Raw genomic sequence first — 19,120 nt, 5'->3', positions numbered from 1 at the left:
ATGGATGCTGATGTTAATTGCAGGCGCCGTGCCTGTTTCTGCATGTGTGTTGTGTGCATTCACCCATGTGTTCTGGAGGGACAGGATGGAAGTGACATTTGACAGAGCCACTCATGTGTTATTGCTTCCTGTCTAGGGGAATATTGTACTGTACCCTGATGCTTGTGTTCTATGTCTCCCTCTACGCAGCGTCAAGTGAAGAAGAGGGCGGATAAGGCGCTGTGGAGCCAAGCGGCGGGGATGCCTCCACCGGGCGGCGACGCAAGGCCCAGCCACCCTCCCAGGAATTGCCATTATCCGGGAGCGAGGGGACTGGTACCGCGTGTGTCACTACGGCTGTAGCAGAAGGGCCAGGTGAGCCACCACAGGGGCTTGCAATGGCGGAAGACGGTGTGGAGACATCCAGGTTGGTGGTCTCCACAGAGGAGGAGGAGCCTGCTACTGAGCCGCACATGGGGCTTAGTGGGGGTAGTACCACTGGTGCAAGTGGTGCAGTCCAGGGTCAGGAGGCAGCACAGGTCCCCGCGGAGGGGCCTGTGCATGTCGCTGTCCTTGACCATGTGACTGCACCACCATGCACCAGCAGGGATGCCCAGTCCCAGGCCCGTCCGCAGGTAGGGGGGAGTGCCACATCATCTGCCTCTCCACTACCTACGGACGAGGGGTCCCATGACCGTATGGGCTCCGTCCTGGTTGGTGTCACGTTGCGCACGCGTGATATTCGTGATGATGTGCGTGCTTCCTGGGTGGAGCACACACGCCATCACGAGGAGCAGCGTCGCGACGTGGCACTGTTGGAGAGGCCCTGGTCGGTGGGTTCCTACATGTGTCACGCACTCTGGTGGACCTCTGCTCCTCTGTGGAGACTATGCGCCAGTCGTTCTCCCTGCCGTCTTCAGCCCAGATTCCACCAGGGCCCCCTGTAGACCTGGCCTACCAACACAGCCAGCTTGGTGGAGATCCCATCCCTGCCACAGTCGGGAGTCGGCGGTCCAGCTGATGGAGGATGTGCTGGCATCATCGGACAGGGCACATGGACAGCAGCAGCAGGCTCTAGGTGGGAGCAATGATGCCTCGGGGCCATCGACATCAGAGGAGCAGGCATCAGCCAGAGGGCAGGAGAACCCTGGAATGGGTGTGTCTTCCGTGTGGCTGCAGTTGGGCCGGCATATAGATGCTGAGCGGTGGCAGGCAGAAGGGGCACGGCTCACGATGTTCAGTGCAGAGAACTCCATGCAGCGGGCACTGAGGCGGGCCGAGTGCCTAAAGGCCATTCGCAGGAAGTTAGAGTCCAACATGGCATCGTCCCTGCGACCCTTCGAGGCCATGGAAGAGGACCGCCTCCAGGACATCGAGCAGGAGTTCAATGATGCCCTGGCCCGGGAAATCAGGAAGTGAGCCGTCGGACTAGCCCGCTGCCATTGTATATAGTTTGTAGTTTTAGGTTTCCTTTATCTTTTTCATTCATTTGGGGCGCTTGCACTATGCCCTGCCTTTTTTGTATATAGTTCTTTATTAGGTATTTTTTTTGCTAGGTTTCGTTTCATTCGTTGGGCTCATGGACCCTGGATTACTTCTTTGTACATAATTGAACAGTGGATTTATCTATTATTATTTTTCTCACCATGGAGCAATGGATTGTCCTGTTTCCATTTCCTTTGGATTTGATTTGGTGGCCGGAGACTTTGGACACATTTTCATTTCGATTTATTTGGATTCAGACCTCATGTTTTTCTTTTTGTGTTTTGCACATACTGCATTTCATCTTTTTTTCAAACATTTTTTTCATGTTTTCATTTGATTACATTATTTTTGTGTTCAAAACATTTTGGTTTATTACTTTGATGTGTGGTATTCTCTCATTGGTTTCATGCATGTCACGGTGTAGGTTTTCACAATCACCAGCACCCATTGTGTGTGTGTGAAAGACATGTGTTGATGTACATTCTTGCCATTTGGGTTGCATCATGTAATGGACATTTCAATGTGGGGGGGATGGGATACTTGGTTGGGTCTTTGCACAGGGGTGCGTGCGGTGGGATTTGGGAGGCCATGAGGCCCATGATTGTGGATCATGATGAGGTGTTGGGGGGACATGAGTCGGGGCCTACTGGCAGGTGCCCCTCACTGCTGCTTGGGTGGGGGTGCTGGGGGACATGAGTTGGGGCCTGAGCCTCACTGCTGGGGGGTGGGCGTTCTGGGGGACATCAGTCGGGGCCTGCTTCCAGGTGCCCCTCACTTCTGGGTGCGTGGGAGTGCAGGGGGACATAAGTCAGGGCCTGCTTGCAGGTGCCCCTCACTGCTGGGTGAGTGGGGGTGTTGGGGGACATGAGTAAGGGCCTGCTGGCAGGTGCCCCTCACTGCTGGGGGTGGGAGTTCTGGGGGACATGAGTCGGGGACTGCTGGCAGGTGCCCCTCACTGCTGTTTGGGTGGGGGTGCTGGGGGACATGAGTCAGGGCCTGAGCCTCACTGCTACGGGGTGGGCGTTCTGGGGGACATGAGTCGGGGCCTGCTTCCAGGTGCCCCTCACTGCTGGGTGCGTGGGGGTGCTGGGGGACATGAGTCATGGCCTGCTTGCAGGTGCCCCTCACTGCTGCTTGGGTGGGGGTGCTGGGGGACATGAGTCGGGGACTGAGCCTCACTGCTGGGGGTGGACATTCTGGGGGACATGAGTCAGGGCCTGCTTCCAGGTGCCCCTCACTGCTGGGTGCGTGGGGGTGCTGGAGGACATGAGTCACGGCCTGCTTACAGGTGCCCCTCACTGCTGGGGGGGTGGGGGTGTTGGGGGACATGAGTCGGGGACTGCTGGCAGGTGCCCCTCACTGCTGGGGGTGGGGGTTCTGGGGGACAATAGTCAGGGACTGCTGGCAGGTGCCCCTCACTGCTGTTTGGGTGAGGATGCTGGGGGACATGAGTTGGGGCCTGCTTGCTAGTGCCCCTCACTGCTGGGTGGGTGGGGGTGCTGGGGGACATGAGTCAGGGCCTGCTTGCAGGTGCCCCTCACTGCCGGGTGGGTGGGGGTGCTGGGGGACATGAGTCGGGGTCCTGAGCCTCACTGCTGGGGGGGTGGGGGTTCTGGGGGACATGACTCGGGGCCTGCTGGCAGGTGCCCCTCACTGCTGGATGGGTGGGGGTTCTGGGGGACATGAGTCAAGGCCTGCTGGCTCACTGCTCGGTGGGTGGGGTTGCTGGGGGACATGAGTCGGGCCTGCTGGCAGGTGCCCCTCACTGTTGGGGGTTGGGGGTGCTGGGGGACATGAGTTGGTGATCACTAGTGCAAGGTGACATGTGGGCTGGCTGGGGGGCATGCCCATGGTGGATGGGCTGGATGCGCAACATGACCAGGGGTGCTGGGTAGTCCCCTGGGTGTGGGCTGCCTGCAGGGGCCGTGGAGGGGGTAGAGGGCACATCTGGGAGGACCCACACTGCGAAGTCACGTGTGGGACTCCCCACGCACCCCAATGGATACACGTACCCCGCTCTGACAGCAAAATTGCGTGTGAAACTCCCTGCGAACCCCAGTAATACACATAACCAGCTCGCACAGGACCAATCACGTGTGCAACTCCCCGCGAACCCCAGTAATACATGTACCCCGCTCGCACAGGGCCAATCGTGTGTGAAACTCCCCACGAACCCCAGTAATACACGTGCCCCGCTCGCACAGGGCCAATCGCGTGTGAAACTCCCCGCAAACCCCAGTAATACACGTACCGCGCACGCACAAGTCCATTCGCGTGTGAAACTTCCCACGAACCCCAGTAATAAATGTACCCCGCTCGCACAGGGCCAATCGCGTGTGAAACTCCCCGCGAACCACAGTAATACACATACCCTACTCGCACAGGGCCAATCGCGTGTGAAACTTCCCGCAAACCCCTGTAATACACGTACCGCGCTCGCACAAGTCCGTTCACATGTGAAACTTCCCACGAACCCCAGTAATAAATGTACCCCGCTCGCACAGGGCCAATCGCGTGTGAAACTCCCCGCGAACCCCAGTAATACACGTATCCCGCTCGCACAGGGCCAATCGCGTGTGAAACTTCCCGCAAACCCCTGTAATACACGTACCCTGCTCTCACAGGGCCAATTGCGTGTGAAACTCCCTGTGAACCCCAGTAATACACGTACCCCGCTCGCACAGGTCCAATCACGTGTGAAACTCCCCGCGAACCCCAGTAATACACGTACCCCGCTTGCACAGGGCCAATCGCGTGAGTAACTCCCCATGAATCCCAGTAATACACATACCCCGCTCGCACAGGGCCAATCGCATGTGAAACTTCCCGCGAACCCCAGTAATACACGTACCCCGCTCGCACAGGGCCAATCGCGTGTTAAACTCCCCATGAACCCCAGTTATACACGTACCCTGCTCGCACAGGGCCAATCACGTGTGTAACTCCCCACGAACCCCAGTAATACACGTACCCTGCACGCACAGGGCCAATTGCGTGTGAAACTTCCCGCGAACCCCAGTAATACAGGTAGCCCGCTCACACAGGGCCAATCGCGTGTGAAACTCCCCGCAAACCCCAGTAATACGCGTACCGCGCTCGCACAAGTCCATTCGCGTGTGAACCTTCCCACGAACCCCAGTATTACACGTACCCCGCTCGCACAGGGCCAATCGCGTGTGAATCTCCATGCGAACCACAGTAATACACATACCCCGCTCGCACGGGGCCAATCACGTGTGAAACTCCCCGCGAACCCCAGTAATACACGTACCCCGCTCGCACAGGGCCAATCGCGTGTGAAACTTCCCGCAAACACCTGTAATACATGTACCCTGCTCTCACAGGGCCAATCGAGTGTGAAACTCCCTGCGAACCCCAGTAATACACGTACCCTGCTCGCACAGGACCAATCATGTATGAAACTCCCCGCGAACCCCAGTAATACACGTACCCCGCTTGCACAGGGCCAATCACGTGAGTAACTCCCCACGAACCCCAGTAATACACGTACCCCTCTCGCACAGGGCCAATCGTTTGTGAAACTTCCCGCGAACCCCAGTAATACACGTACCCCGCTCACACAGGGTCAATCGCGTGTGAAACTCCCCATGAACCCCAGTAATACACGTACCCTGCTTGCACAGGGCCAATTGCGTGTGTAACTCCCCACAAACCCCAGTAATACACCTACCCCGCTCGCACAGGGCCAATTGCGTGTGAAACTGCCCGCGAACCCCAGTAATACACGTACCCCACTCGCACAGAGCCAATCGTGTGTGAAACTTCCTGCAAACCCCAGTAATACACATACCCCGCTTGCACAGGGCCAATCACGTGTGATTCTCCCCGTACAGCAGGGTACATGTATTCGGAGGGGTGCGCAGGGAGTTTTACAGGCGCTTTTGTGGTTAGGGGCCTCTAGGCTGGTCCACTGGCCTGTGCGCCATGTATGGGATTTGTGCGCTGTACATGGCACACAGGGAGGAGTTGGGGGCGTAACTGGCACTGCTGCAGGGTCGCTGAGCCACTCTGTGCCACGGATGGTAATGGATGTTAAAATCCATGAATACGCTGTGCACGGAAATGGATTTTGGCACATGCGGCTAGCACAGATTGTCGCACGCGCACACTGTGCGCCAGCCGCGTGTGCCACTTCTGTGCTGAATTCTATGAATTACCCCCATTGTCTTTTTGCATGCCTGTATTGTGGGTGAAAACTAGATGAAGCTTGTGGCTGGGTTGAGTGCGCATGAACTGGGTTAACAGAAGTGTATTCAGTTTGTTTATGGAGTTCATCCCCCATTCCAGGGGCTGGAATGGGAAATAATAGCCTGGCAGTTATCCCCCATTCCAGCTTGTGGAACGGAGGATGAAGGCTATTTTCACCCCCGGTTGCCAAAGCGGTAGCCCGGGGTGCTAAAACAAAAGTACTTTCCTTCCTACAACAGAGCCCCTCTTCCCTGACCAATGCAGCTAGTGAGAGGCGAGGGGGAGGAGCCAAAAAAGCAAAGTAGGGGTTTGGGTATGGGGGCCATATAGATTGACGGAGCGTAGGGAGTAGATGGCAGCAGGGGGGAGCCAGCCATCAGGTGGCTTGGCATGCAGGCTTGTACCAACTGTTCAAGCCTGCGTTCCTAGCCAACTAATTGGTTGGCTCCCCCGTCTGGGTGCTCATAATGTTTCAGCTGTCGTTCTGTTCTCTACCCAATGAAACCAGATGTTGGACTCTCACATAGAAATAGTGTGGTGTGCTCTTTTATGGGGCTGGGATGTTAAGACTAAGGATTCTGGGAATTAAGAGTTGCTTCTGGGCCTTCTGCAAATGCAATTGTGCAATTGATCATCAGTGCAATCCATCCACCTCGATATCTTCACCATTTTGTGTTGTGAGGAGAGTACCAAGTGTACTTTGTTTTGTTGTAGTGCATTTGGTTCTACAATAAAAAAACGTAGCACATAGAAAAGATACAAATGTACATTTACTTCATAAAACACCAATTCACATTCAATAAATAGTTCAGATATAAAAAATACCACAGAGCAATCATTAAAATGCACAGACAAACTAAAAATAGCTTTCCTCACGCCAGTACCACATAATGTTTTCCTATTTCTAACCTATAGTGCGTAGAGGACAATACTTTCTTCCAAACATAAAAAGCACCTGTGGTTTCACAATGGATTCCGCTGCACAAAGACTGCGCCAAGACTGATCCGTCTTTATAAAAATCAATTGATGGTCTATGCATAGTATAGGCCTTCAGATATACGCCATTCCAGAGAGCCCACCCTATCTTTGCTCTCGGATTAAGACAGCTCCTATTGGTCGTATGTTTCTCTCAAATAAGAATCATCTTTTGGTTCAACCTCGTTTCTCATTGAAGAGGATTGGGAGATCCAGTTTTGATTCATGGGCCCCCATTGTCTGGAATGCATTACCATGTGCGCTTAGATCCATTCCTTCGAACTTACAATTTAAAACAGGCTTTAAAACCCATCTGATTGACAAAGAAACTGATTAAATACACCAAGGATGATTCCACTGTCAAGTTACATGCGTTTTTGTTGTATGTCTTGTGAGCGCCCTGAGGCCTTTGGGCATGTTGGCGCTATAGACAAATTCCATAGAATAGAATAGAACAGTTCCAAGCGCTAGTTTACAGAAGCAGCACATAGATGCTTTAAGCGGTCTCAGGTTACCAAGACAAATCAGGAAATGGATGATACTCCTCTTTCAATTTCAATTATGGATGAATGTATACGGTTAGCTCAATAGGTTGAGAATGAAGAGGTTGCCCAGTCCCCGGCTGAACAGCCGGTGGAGGATGGGGTCACGACCATAAACAAACCGAAAGTTCGACCCCAAAAAAGAACAAAGAAAACTAATGGTAAGTCTAAAAGAAAACAGAGAAAACAACTCCAAGTAAGCAGTCAAGCCCTAGAGTGGGAAGTGACAAATGAAGATCTCAAAAAAGGTGTCCCCATAGAAAAAAAGAAAAAGAATCAATCAGGAGCCGCTAATCGATTTATTCACAATCTTAAAGGACAATAAGCTGAGTCTCCAGAGAGAAAAATAAAAGCAAAAATAGAAAGAAGAGATAAAGGTTTGAAGGGAGGAATGACCGTAAGAAACCTTTAAAGGAAGCTCAGTTGATTCCCCCTTCCTCCAATTCATCCATAAATGAGCAAGAAGTCGGAAAGCTTACATTGGGGATTCAAACTGACCTGATTACACCTCCCCTAAGGAACACTCCTATCTTTTTAAAAGCTAAGCCTCTTGTAAAGATTGCTCCAATCTTTCTAAAATTCAAATCAAAAGGGGCGTGTAACATCAAGACAATGCCTGCCGCAACAGGAGGCCACATTGTTTCCGGTAAATTCAGAGGGAGTGGGTCTATATCAACCTGTGGATATAGAATCTTACCCTATGAATTCTAAACCCTCACAGGAAAAGCCACTGTTTGCAGTGGTAATCCAGAGAGAGAGGAAAGGTGAAGAGGAGTGTAATTCACCAAGCAGAAGTACAGAACAATCAGGGGACCATAAAATGGAAAAGCATGAGATGACATTGCGAGGCCTGACTTTATATCTGTCCCGCTCTACGTCCAATAACAAGGGGAAAGCTCAGCTGAATCGACCAGAGATTCTGCCAGAGAATAATGGTATTCCAAGCTTAAAATACATCACAATAGCAGACAATGACCTAGTTGGATTTCCATACCTGACTAACACCGATATTGCAGATCTTGTGTTGAAATCTAGGCTAGGATTGGCTTCCATTTCGGGAGCGAGCTCGGAGTGGACTCGGAGGGGGTTCTTGATTTCAGAAGCCCTGCCAGATCTGTCTGATCCAACTCCAACCTTTCAGCGAAACACAGATCAATGTCCCCACTCTAATCAAATGATGAAATCCTCAAATCTACCACCAAGAGTTTTTGAGATGGTCCCAGAGATAGTCTCCCAGATGCTGCGTAAACTGGGTATGATGGAACAGCACCTCTAACCAGCTCTACGATTAGAACTCTTTCATGGAATTCAAGGGGTTCTAATTCATTCTGCAACAAGGTTATGAAATGCTATGTATCCGAGTCCTTTGATTTGATATTTTTCAAGAAACATGGTTGATATAGATGGTTTTTCATCCTATCATCAATTGGCAAGAGCGGTGAAGGTGGCCCGTCCTACTGGGGGTCTGTGTATCATGTGCAGAAATGAGGTATTTGGGGGTTCAGCTCTACTCTCTGTAGAAGTCCAGGGGATCATGATAACCAGAGTTGTACTAAGAGACCGAGCAGGGGAGAAAGGTTGGTTATTGGTAAACATTTACTGGAGCCGAGCTCATTTCCCAATAATTGTTTTTGTACAGAAATTGTGGCACATATTTATCACATGTACAACACAGTATCCAAGGGATGACATAATAATTATGGGGGATTTCAATTCTCACTGTGTTCGAGAGGGTCCATCGCAGATTACCCAAGGAAAGCGAAAGCTAGCAGATGGTAAAGTTTGCTGCCAATTCATTAATGACTGGGAAATGGTAGACCTCAATGGTAATTTGTGTGGGGATATAGCCGCAGCACCACTGTTGAGAAGAGGTTCCTCATACTCTATAATTGATTATGTTTTTATTACTCAGAACTTGTTTGAAAGTTGCATGCAATGTAAAATCATAGAGTGAAGCCTAAGTGATCATGTTATGCTGGTTGCTGCTGACATCCCCAGCTATTTTTTATATATACATTAAATAATGACTTCCTTCAAGTCATTTCAGAATATAGTTTTACATTGTATCCACCTCTTAGCAAGTCTTTCCTTGGCCTGGTTTGGGTTCATTTGTTCAGTTTTACACAAAAGTCTGGTGGTTTTAAAACGCAGGCTTTCTGATTGTGGTGAGCACCAGTATTGCATCCATTTTTGCCATTAAGAAAATTAATTCCCCACAGTTCTGGGTTGCTTTTGGCAATCAGCATTGCCATTCCCAATGGTTTCAGGCTACTGTGTGTGTAGCCCAATGGTGGTTTTAGGCAGTGCCCTCCTGTGCTCACATCATAGGCAAAAATGGGTGGCAGCCTATTCTTCATGTTTTCCCTGTGCATTCTCTGGGGAGTTCTGGCCATCATGATGTTTTCAATGCCAGTAATGCACAGTTTTATGGTAGGGCTTGGATGCATGGGTAAAAACATCCCAGAAGCCCCCCCCCTCTTGCGATGGGCATTCTGATCTTTCACTGATGGAACTTGCAAGATCTGGGATGTTCGCCTCATCTTCTTCCAATTCCGTAGATGGCACAGTTCAGCATCTTTTCCTCCCTCCAGTCGATCAATGATTTCTCCTTGCTGGTCCTGATGGGAGGATTGGGCAGTATCCCGGGCCCTTCGGATCTTTGCTCCCAGTCTCCGGGTCATTCTCCTTGGTCAGTCTCCGTGGTTTCATCTCTCCTAGGAAGATAAAGCAAAAGCGGAAATACGTATTCGTAGACATTTCTCCATCACTATTAATGGTGTGGCGAAGACATATATTTTATACATCCGGTTACACTTTTCAGTTTTGTTTTAAAAAACAAGATATAACAGGAAGCATTTTTACAAGAATCATAATATTTTAGAGACTATATACATGAGATAATGTAGGTTGGAACTGGATTAATCTGGAGCGGTCCCCTCTGGGATTCCAGGGGATTCCTCCAGGAGTTGCAGAGTGTGCCTGGGATGGCAACACTTTAGCTGATTAATATGGACCCACTTGTCTTCCCCTTCCGCCAGACTACCTTTGGGGTTGCGGATCTTATACGCTACTGGGGAGACCTTGTCTATAATTTCAAACGGTCCCTTCCATGTAGGCAAACATTTTCGCTGTTTGGCCTGGTTCCTTTGGAAATTGTATAGATAGACCCGGTCTCCCACAGTATATTCCTTCCTGGTGGCCTTCAGGTCGTAGTGGGTTTTCATGCTATCAGCTGATCTTTCTAGATTCCGCTGAGCATAGGCAAAAGCATGCTGAAGGTGTTTCCTTACATTCTCCACATACTCATGAGTTGTGGAGACATTTATCAGTGTCTGCTTTTGGGTCCTGTAGAGCAAATGCTGGGGAAGCACCATCTTGCGTCCAGTCATCAACTCAATTGGTGACATTTTAGTTGCAGATGAAGGGGTAGATCTGATGGCCATTAGGACCAGAGGTAATCGGATATCCCAACTTGGACCAGAATCTGCCACAAACTTTTTTAATATGCTCACAATGGTTCTGTTGTATCTCTCTACTGCTCCAGAAGAAGCTGGCCGGTAAGCAATATGTAGCTTTCTTTTAACTCCCAGTATCTTCCACATATTTGTCATTACCTCGCTGGTGAAATGGCTACCTCTGTCTGACTCAATCCTTTGAGTTAGACAAAAACGGGAAAAGACGTGGTTAATCATCAGGGCAGCTGCTGTTTCTGCCTTGCAATTTGGGGCCGGGAGACATTCCACCCACTTGGTAAACAAGCATGCGACGGTCAACATGTACTTGTTTCCTCTAGACGAGCGAATTACAGGGCCTACGAAGTCGATTTGCAAATCTGACCATGGCAATGTCATCCCCCTCTTTTGGAGAGGCGCCCGGTGTGTGAGGGATGTTGGCTGAAATTGCGCATACACCAGACACCCCTTCAAGTATTGGTCGAGGTCCTGCCCCATGTGTGGCCAGTATGCAACCTCTCTTAAGATTTCCAGTGTTGTGTGAAACCCCCTATGACCGGCGGTGGCCGCATCATGGGCATGACTTAACATCAGGCTTCGGAATGAGGTAGGAACCACCCACTGATCATGGCCAGCTTGGGATTTCCTTACCAACAAACCGTCTTGGATTCGGAACCTTTTTGGACATTTCATCAACACTCTTAGGTCCTCTTTCCCAATGTAATCGGTATCCGTCAGGGGAAAGTTCTCAGGGTCCTCAATGTGTTGGTAAAACTAACCAATTATTGGATTCCCCTTTTGAGCCGTAATTAAATCAGCATCAGGGGTCTCCTTACTCCATTGTGCAGTTGAAAGATCATTGTGAGCATTGGTCTGGGACTTAGTGATAGCAGTGACCTGTATTTTTCCCCCATCAGGGACTCTATTTCTATTAGATCCCCTTGGATGGCACCGGTTTTGGCCAGCTGATCAGCTAAGTCATTTCCAGTTTTGTCTGGTCCCTCTACTTTGGAATGACCCTTGATCTTTTTCCAGTAGATGGTCATCCCATTCGAGGTGACCAGATCATCAATGTTTTGAATTAACTTCCCATGTTTCAAAGGTTTGTTATTAGCACATAGCATGCCTCTGGTTTTCCAGTTAACCAGGTGCTCCACAACCCGTTCCGTACATAATCCGAATCTGTTATTATGACCAGTTCGTGGAGTTGATGTTGGACAGCAGTGAGGATGGCTTGATGCACAGCCATCAATTCTGCCACCTGACTACTTCGGGGACCAATTTTGTATCCAGCGGAGGGTTCTGGGGAATCATTCACCCATGCGTTCCCTACGCCGGCCACGAGTTCTTTTTCCCCGTTGTTGTCAACATGGTAAGAGCATCCATCCACATAGACAGTGGGCATTCCCTCACACTTGTCTTCTTCAAAGACTTTGTGTGGGGAATTAAGGTATGCCTCCATGTGGTCCTTGATTTTTAGACTTTCGTCCTCGAGACAGTTTTCTCTGGCACAATCATGCAAGTCAGCCAGACCTTGCGCGAGGGGACTCTTCTTGTTTTGGCCATATCTGACCTCCACAGGAAAGCCTTGCATTGACAGAATCCAGGAAGTAATTCGGGAATTACTCACATTTCCGGCCCAGATTCTGTCACTTTGGAGATATTGCAGAGGCTGGTGTGGAGTCTCCACTATTTTGTGTTCCCCCTGGATGAACGGGCGGTAATTCTTCAATGCCCACACCGTTGCCAGGAGTGCCTTTTCACAATCGTTGAATTTTTCCTCCACAGAGGATAAAGTTTTGCTCGCATGGGAGATTACTTTATTGACCTTGTCATCCTTTTGGTATAATACTGCCGTCAAGCACGTATTAGAGAACCCTGTCTCCAGGAAGAACTCCTTGTTTCTGACAGGGTAAGCTAGGCAATACGCTTGTGAGAGGCTTCTTTTGAGTTGTCTTACTGCCTAGGATTGTTCTGGACCCCATTCCCACTTCACCCCCCCCTTCAAAAGATGAATCAGGGGTCTAGTGATCTCTGCGTAGCCTTCAATGAACTTTCTGCTGTAATTAGTCAGTCCAAGGAGGCTCCTTAGTTCCCACAGAGTTGTGGGATCCTTCAGTTTCTGGAGTGCTTCCACTTTCTTTTCTTGGGGACATTTCTCATGCCCCAAGAAATTAACACGGGTTCTACACCACTGTGCTTTCTGAAAGGAAAGTTTTGCTCCGGCGGCCCTCAACTGTGTCAGAACATAATGGATCTCTGCTATGTGTTCTTCCACTGATGAACTTTTGATGAGGACCTCATCTACATGAGCCAGGTTACCCCGCGCACCCAGGTCGGTCATGGCCTTATGTAGGAAAATGTTGAATTCATTGCCGGAGTTCAGGTATCCGAAGGGAGTCCGGGTCCATGTGTACTGCTGGCCCCCAAAGGTAAAAGCCAGTTTGTATTGGTCCTCCCTAGTGACAGGCACGGTCCAGTATCCATTTGTCAAGTCTATTGCAGTGAATACCTGTGACCCCTGAATCTGAGCCAGCCCTTGGTCAATGTAGGGCAGAGGCCATCGGGAAGTATGGACCCGTTTGTTGAGCTCCCTAAGGTCGGCACAGAGTCTCCACTGGCCGTTTGGCTTCAATATTCCCAGCAGCGGATTATTGAAGGTGCTGTGTACTGGACAGATTATTCTCCGGGACTCAAGTTTCTTAATTATTTCAGTAAGGGACTCCATGGATGCGAGAGGCAAGCGATATTGCTTCACAAACACTGGAGTCATGTCAGGGTCTGTGGGAATTGTTGTTGTGTGGATGTCGGTGCGACCACAGTCATATGAGTCTACCGCAAAGAGATCTTGGAAATCCAAGAAAATTTGTTTCAACTTTTGCTTCTGTTCCAGAGTTACGCAGGCATCAGCTAGGTTGACTCTCTCTTCCACCATCTGCCTCAAGCCTTGAAAGACTTCTGGTTTTGCTATCTCAGCGGCCTCCTCCAGCTAGATGGAGATGTCCCTGGTCAGAGTGCTGATTTGGACCAGAGGCTTCAGGTGGTAAAGGCAGCCCTCATGGACCTGGAAAATCACCTCATCCCCTCTGAAGTCACAAGTCACATCTTCCTTACCATAAGGGCAAGAAGTGTACACCAGGAAGTTCCCCCCATGCCGGGTGAAAATCCTGTCTGGTGTTGTATTGTCATCACTGTCACTGTCAAAACAGTCCTTGGGGATTTGTCCTAACAGTTAATTTCCTAAATCAATGGAGAAATGTTGGTTATCAACCGCCATTCCAATGATGGTGTATTTGTATTTATTTATTTATAACGCGCAAACCAGCAGGCCCGGAGGCATCAGGGCGCAATTTGTAAAAGGTTACAGATATGCAGGTATAACAGAGAATCATAAACATTTACACATGGGATCCGATATGCAGGTATAACAAAGAATCATTATATACATTTGCAAGAGGATCTTATATACATATGTACAGTAGTTTCAGTGCCGATAGGTGATAGTAGCGGTCGACAAGTCAGGGTAGGTCAGGAAGAAACGCGAAGCCGGCCTTAAAGCTGGTTGAAAAGCCAAGATCTAGTATTGGCTTTGAAGGTATTGAAAGAGTCTTCCGCTCTAATTGAAACAGGGAGGGAGTTCCATAACTTGGAAGCTAAGACGGGGAAACTTGAGCCCCCTGCTTTTTGCAATTTAAATCTGGGGATCGCTAGACAGTGGGATTGGGCTGTTCTTAGAGGTCGGGAGGTAGAGTGGTGCGACAGTCGACTACCAAGGTAGATCGGGGCATTTGTGCGTAAGGGCGAGTGTTTTGAGTGAAATTCTCTGTTTGACAGGTAGCCAATTTAACTTACTTCTGGTTTCTGTGATGTGGTGGTGTCGGGGAATGTTTAAAGCGGCACGAATGGCGTTGTTTTGTGTCGTTTGAAGTCTGTTCAGGTTCTCTTGGCTGGTGCCAAGATAAAGAGCACTGCAATAATCAATTTTAGCCATAATAAGGGTTCTCGCTAGCGTAACGCTGTTAGACGTAGTGAGGAATGGTCTGCAAGCTGCGATAAGTTTGCATGTGTATGCAGACGCAGATCTGACAGCATTAGTTTGTCGGGTTAATGAGAGTGTGGCATCAAGGAAGAAACCTAACGTTTTGGTATCTTTTGAGACACGAATGATATTACCATCTATGTTGAATGACTGATAGGACGGCTCTAGTCTGCTCAGGCGTTGTGCAGTGCCCAAGATCAGGAGCTCCGTCTTGTCATCATTCAAGCACAACTGATGTTGGGCCATCCAGGCTTGGATGACCAAGTAGACGTCATTAAGGGCCTTGGTGTCACCTAGATAATCACCAGTGATGGGGATGAGTATCTGGGTGTCGTCCGCATAGTTAGTATAGGAGACACCCAGATAGTCAAGCACATCAAGGAGTGGTTTCGTGAAAATGTTATAGAGTGTAGGTGACACACAAGATCCCTGAGGAACGCCACAGTGAATCGGGGAAGGGTCCGCGGCTGCGGATGGGGCAAAGACTCTCATGGATCTGTTGCTCAGGAAAGATTTGATCCAAGCCGCAGCCGAGGAAGAGAAGTTGGCAGCTGAATGGAGGTGCTCGCACAGGATCTGATGGTTGACCAGATCGAATGCGGCTGAAAGGTCGAGAAGTAGTAGCATTGCTAGTTTGCCTTGATCCTTTAGATCCTTGATTTGAGTTTTAAGGTCTAATAATGCGGTCTCTGTCCCGTGTCTGGGGCGGAAACCAGATTGTCGTAGACCTAGCAAGTTATTAGTTTCCAAGTAATTTTGGATCTGAAAGTATGCGGCACGGTCTAGGATCTTGAGCAGAAATGGTACAGTGGTGATAGGTCGGAAGTTAGTGGGAATGTTAGGGTCTAGGGAAGGTTTTTTAAGCAGTGGGATAACCCAAGCGTCCTTCAGATTGTCCGGGACAATACCTGTTAGAAAGGAAGAGTTGATGAAGGCCGTGATGAATGGGGCCAACTCATGCGCTGAGTCCTTGATAGTAGGGGCTGGGCACGGGTCACCTTGGCAGTTAGTTGGCTTAATTCTAAGAATTATATTTTCTACCTCTGCCACGGTAAGCGGAGAGAATGCGAATGGTGTGATGTTGGTAGAGTCTGGCAAGGGGGCCTTAGTGAGGGAAGGAGCGTGGTTGTCGCGCTTCAGGCTGTCCTGTTTATCTTTGATTTTGTCTTGTAGTGTGGAGATTTTATTTAGTAAGGCTGCTTGGATGTTGGCACACCATTTACTATCTTTCACGCATGTGTCAGGGTGGGCGACTGGAGTTTCAAGCTCTCTTAGGATTTTAAAGAGTTCCTTGGTGTTCGAGTCGGCTTGAATAATGCGGTTGTTGAAAGATTCCTTTTTTGCCGTGATGATGGCATCTTTGTAGGAGAGTGAGGCTAGAAGGAAACTTTATGCTCGTCTGAGGGGTGGCTTTTCCATCGATTTTCGGCACAGCGTTTAGCTTTGCGGAGCAATCTTAACTGTGGTGTGAACCATGAATTAAGATAAGCTTGAGGTTTAGCCTTTCTAAGTTTGAGAGGTGCTATACAATCAATGGCAGTTCGCATTGTTTGGTTGTAGGTGTGTGCTAGTGAGGTTGGATCAGAGTAAGAATTGGTGGCTGTGTTAAGGGACGGGAGTAACAATGGGAGGAGTTTCTCCTTGGTTATATCTTTTTTGCTTCTAGTTGGGAGTGCTGGGGCTAATGGTGACGGGATTCGTGGTGTGTCTCCAATGTTGAAAGTTATAAAGTGATGGTCGGACCATAGACAGGGGGTATTGTTAAGGACCTTGATATTGCAATTGGAGCCAGCTACCCAGTCAAGTGTTCTACCTTTAATATGGGTAGGCTCTTGGATGTATAAGGTAAGGCCGAGGTCAGATAGTGCGATCTCCAGGTCAGAGGCCACAGGGTCTTTTAAGTCACCAAGACCTAAGTTAAGGTCGCCTAGGATGATTGTTTGCGAATTGTTCTTTGTATTGTTGAGGAGGAGAGTGGAGATTTCACTGACAAAGGTAGGTGCGGGTCCTGGAGGTCTATAGATTAGGTGCATGGTGGCTGTTTGGTTAGGTGTGAGTGCTAGTTTGACAGACAGCAATTCGGCTGATGAATGGTGCCTATGGCGAGAGTAATACTCTGTAAATCGCTGTTATCCACCTCTATTGGAATGGTGTCATGTTCTATGTTGACTAATAGTGCTGGGTTTACCCCCAACCCTTGCTGTTGGAGAGAAGCATTTAGATGAATATAAGTATCAGGGTTTTTCAATTTTTGTCCTCTTTTAACTTTCACTTCCAGGGAGAATTATGAATTGTCGGGTCCTTTCTGGGATGGTGACTTCCTCTTTAATCTGAATTTCAACACATAAGGTAGCAATTGAACTGACCTAAATGCTTTTTCTGAATCATCAAAGCCCATGGGATTATCCGCTAATTGGGACCAAGCTTTGAAGTTTATTAGGTCCAAACTAATGGCAAAGCGATTGAGAATGTCACTGCCTAAGTAAAAGGCGGCAGTGACGTCTCGCACGACCCAACAATTATGGACTATGCTCTTGTTGCCAATGGAGATTTTGAGCATACACCTGCTTGGCAGGAGATGTTTGGAATTGGGTGCTTCCAGGTCCATTTCCCATTTGTCTATCAGTTTGAATGTGGGAATGGCTGGATCTTTTGGGAGTTGGCGGAACATGGCTTTGCTGATGAAGCTCTTACAGTTGTTCACACACACTCGGGCGAGAACAGAGTCCTTCCCATAATTTAACTGAACAGGGATGAACAACTGCTGTCCAATTTGCTGATTATCGGCCAGGCTCTGAGCTAATTTCACATCTTTCTGGACTATAGGAGTGGGAGTGTCTGATTGTGGATTGGTAAAGAATTTCAGAGTATTTCCTTCCAGTGTGGAATGCCACCTTAAACGGGAAGGAAGGTTGATTTTCAGAAATAGAGAGGACCCCCATCACCAGTCTGTTGTCCTACTGCTATTACTATCACGTTTGGAATTTGGTTGTTCTGGAAGTGAAATTCTACTTGGTCAGATTTTTGTTCAACCATGTGGCAGGTGCCGTTTAAACTAACATGGTTGACACTCTGTTTTAATTTTATTGGTCGGCTAGTCTGGATCCAGAGGACCTTGTTTACACAATCTATTAGGGGTGACAACATTCTCAGCAGGTCATTCCCTAGTAAACAAGGGGTGCCCTCTGGAGTTACTACTATGAACGGGTGTTTCACCTTGTGTCGCCCAATTTTGGTGTCCAAATCTGCAGTCCCCTCGACAGGAATTTCCTTCCCGTCAAAGTTCTGCAGTTGTCCAGGAAGAGAGGTGAGAGGAATACGGTAATTCTCCCCCTTCCTGCATTTAGTTCATCAAAGGCCCTTTTGGACAGAAGGGTAGCTTGGGATCCAGTGTCCACCAGTGCCAACATTGTACCCTGCCCCTGTACTTGTACCGGGGCATAATATCTTCCCTCCTTCTCTTCAAGGGGGCACAGATAATGCATATTTTTGGACAACTGGTGGGCTAACTTTCTGGTTTTGGACATGGCGAGAGAAGAGATTTGGGCAGAATTCTGTGGAGAATCTGGGGAATCTGAAAGAAAAAGTTGGCAACTGGAAATGGTTTCGGGTTCTGGGCCCCCCCCCTTTTTGGAGGCAGTCATCAGGATGGGTTTGACCCATGGGATTTTGGTATTGTTGGTTCTGGGATAGAATGATGGGCGGCGACAGCTCAATCCCCACATCTACCCAGTCTGTAGATTCGTTTTTAGGTTCCCCTGGTTCCGGTTCTGGGCCGCCCCTGCCTTTTTGGAGGCAGTCACCAGGATGGGTTTGAACCAGGGAGGTTTGGTTTTGTTGGTTCTGGGATAGGATGATGGGCGGCGACAGCTCAATCCCCACATCCACCCAGTCTGGGTTGAAATCCCTTGGGAACCATTTTTCCTTGGGAGGAGTTCCCCCATCTCTGAAGAAGAAGATCCTTTCCCCAGGATCCTCTGAGGATCCCTCTCCCTCAAATTGGAAGACCTGTACCTCCTCCACAAAGTGGGTCTGTTTGGGTCCTTTGTTTCTCCTACCTCCTCTCTGCTCCTTGGGTGGCAGACTTTCAGGGGTAGGAGATTTTGTTTCTGGTTCCTGGTTTTCCAGGGGCTGTTTACAAGTTGGGAAGGAAGCTTCCTCCAAGGCTTTACACCCCCCTTCCCCTTGTGCCTCCTCCCTGGGAACCGGTGGGTTATCGGGGTGCTGCCCTGTCATTGTTCTGGAGCACCAGGTCCAGAGTTTGGGGCATTCTGTGCCGGCATGCCCATCTGAGGGTTCTGTTGGGCCCTCAGCATGCGGCCCAAATCCTGTGCCATGTTCTGAACCTGGCGCTCTAATTGTGAAACCCGCTCAGGCTGATATGGGGCTCTATTTTCTCCCCTGGGCTGATCTCGGGAAGGGTAGCTATCCCTTCTCT

Source organism: Ambystoma mexicanum, chromosome 3p, assembly GCF_040938575.1.
Source record: "Ambystoma mexicanum isolate Mex_15411 chromosome 3p, UKY_AmexF1_1, whole genome shotgun sequence".
Classification (NCBI taxonomy): Eukaryota; Metazoa; Chordata; class Amphibia; order Caudata; family Ambystomatidae; genus Ambystoma; species Ambystoma mexicanum.
The sequence above is the reverse complement of the archived record's forward strand: the minus strand, read 5'-3'. Positions refer to the sequence as shown.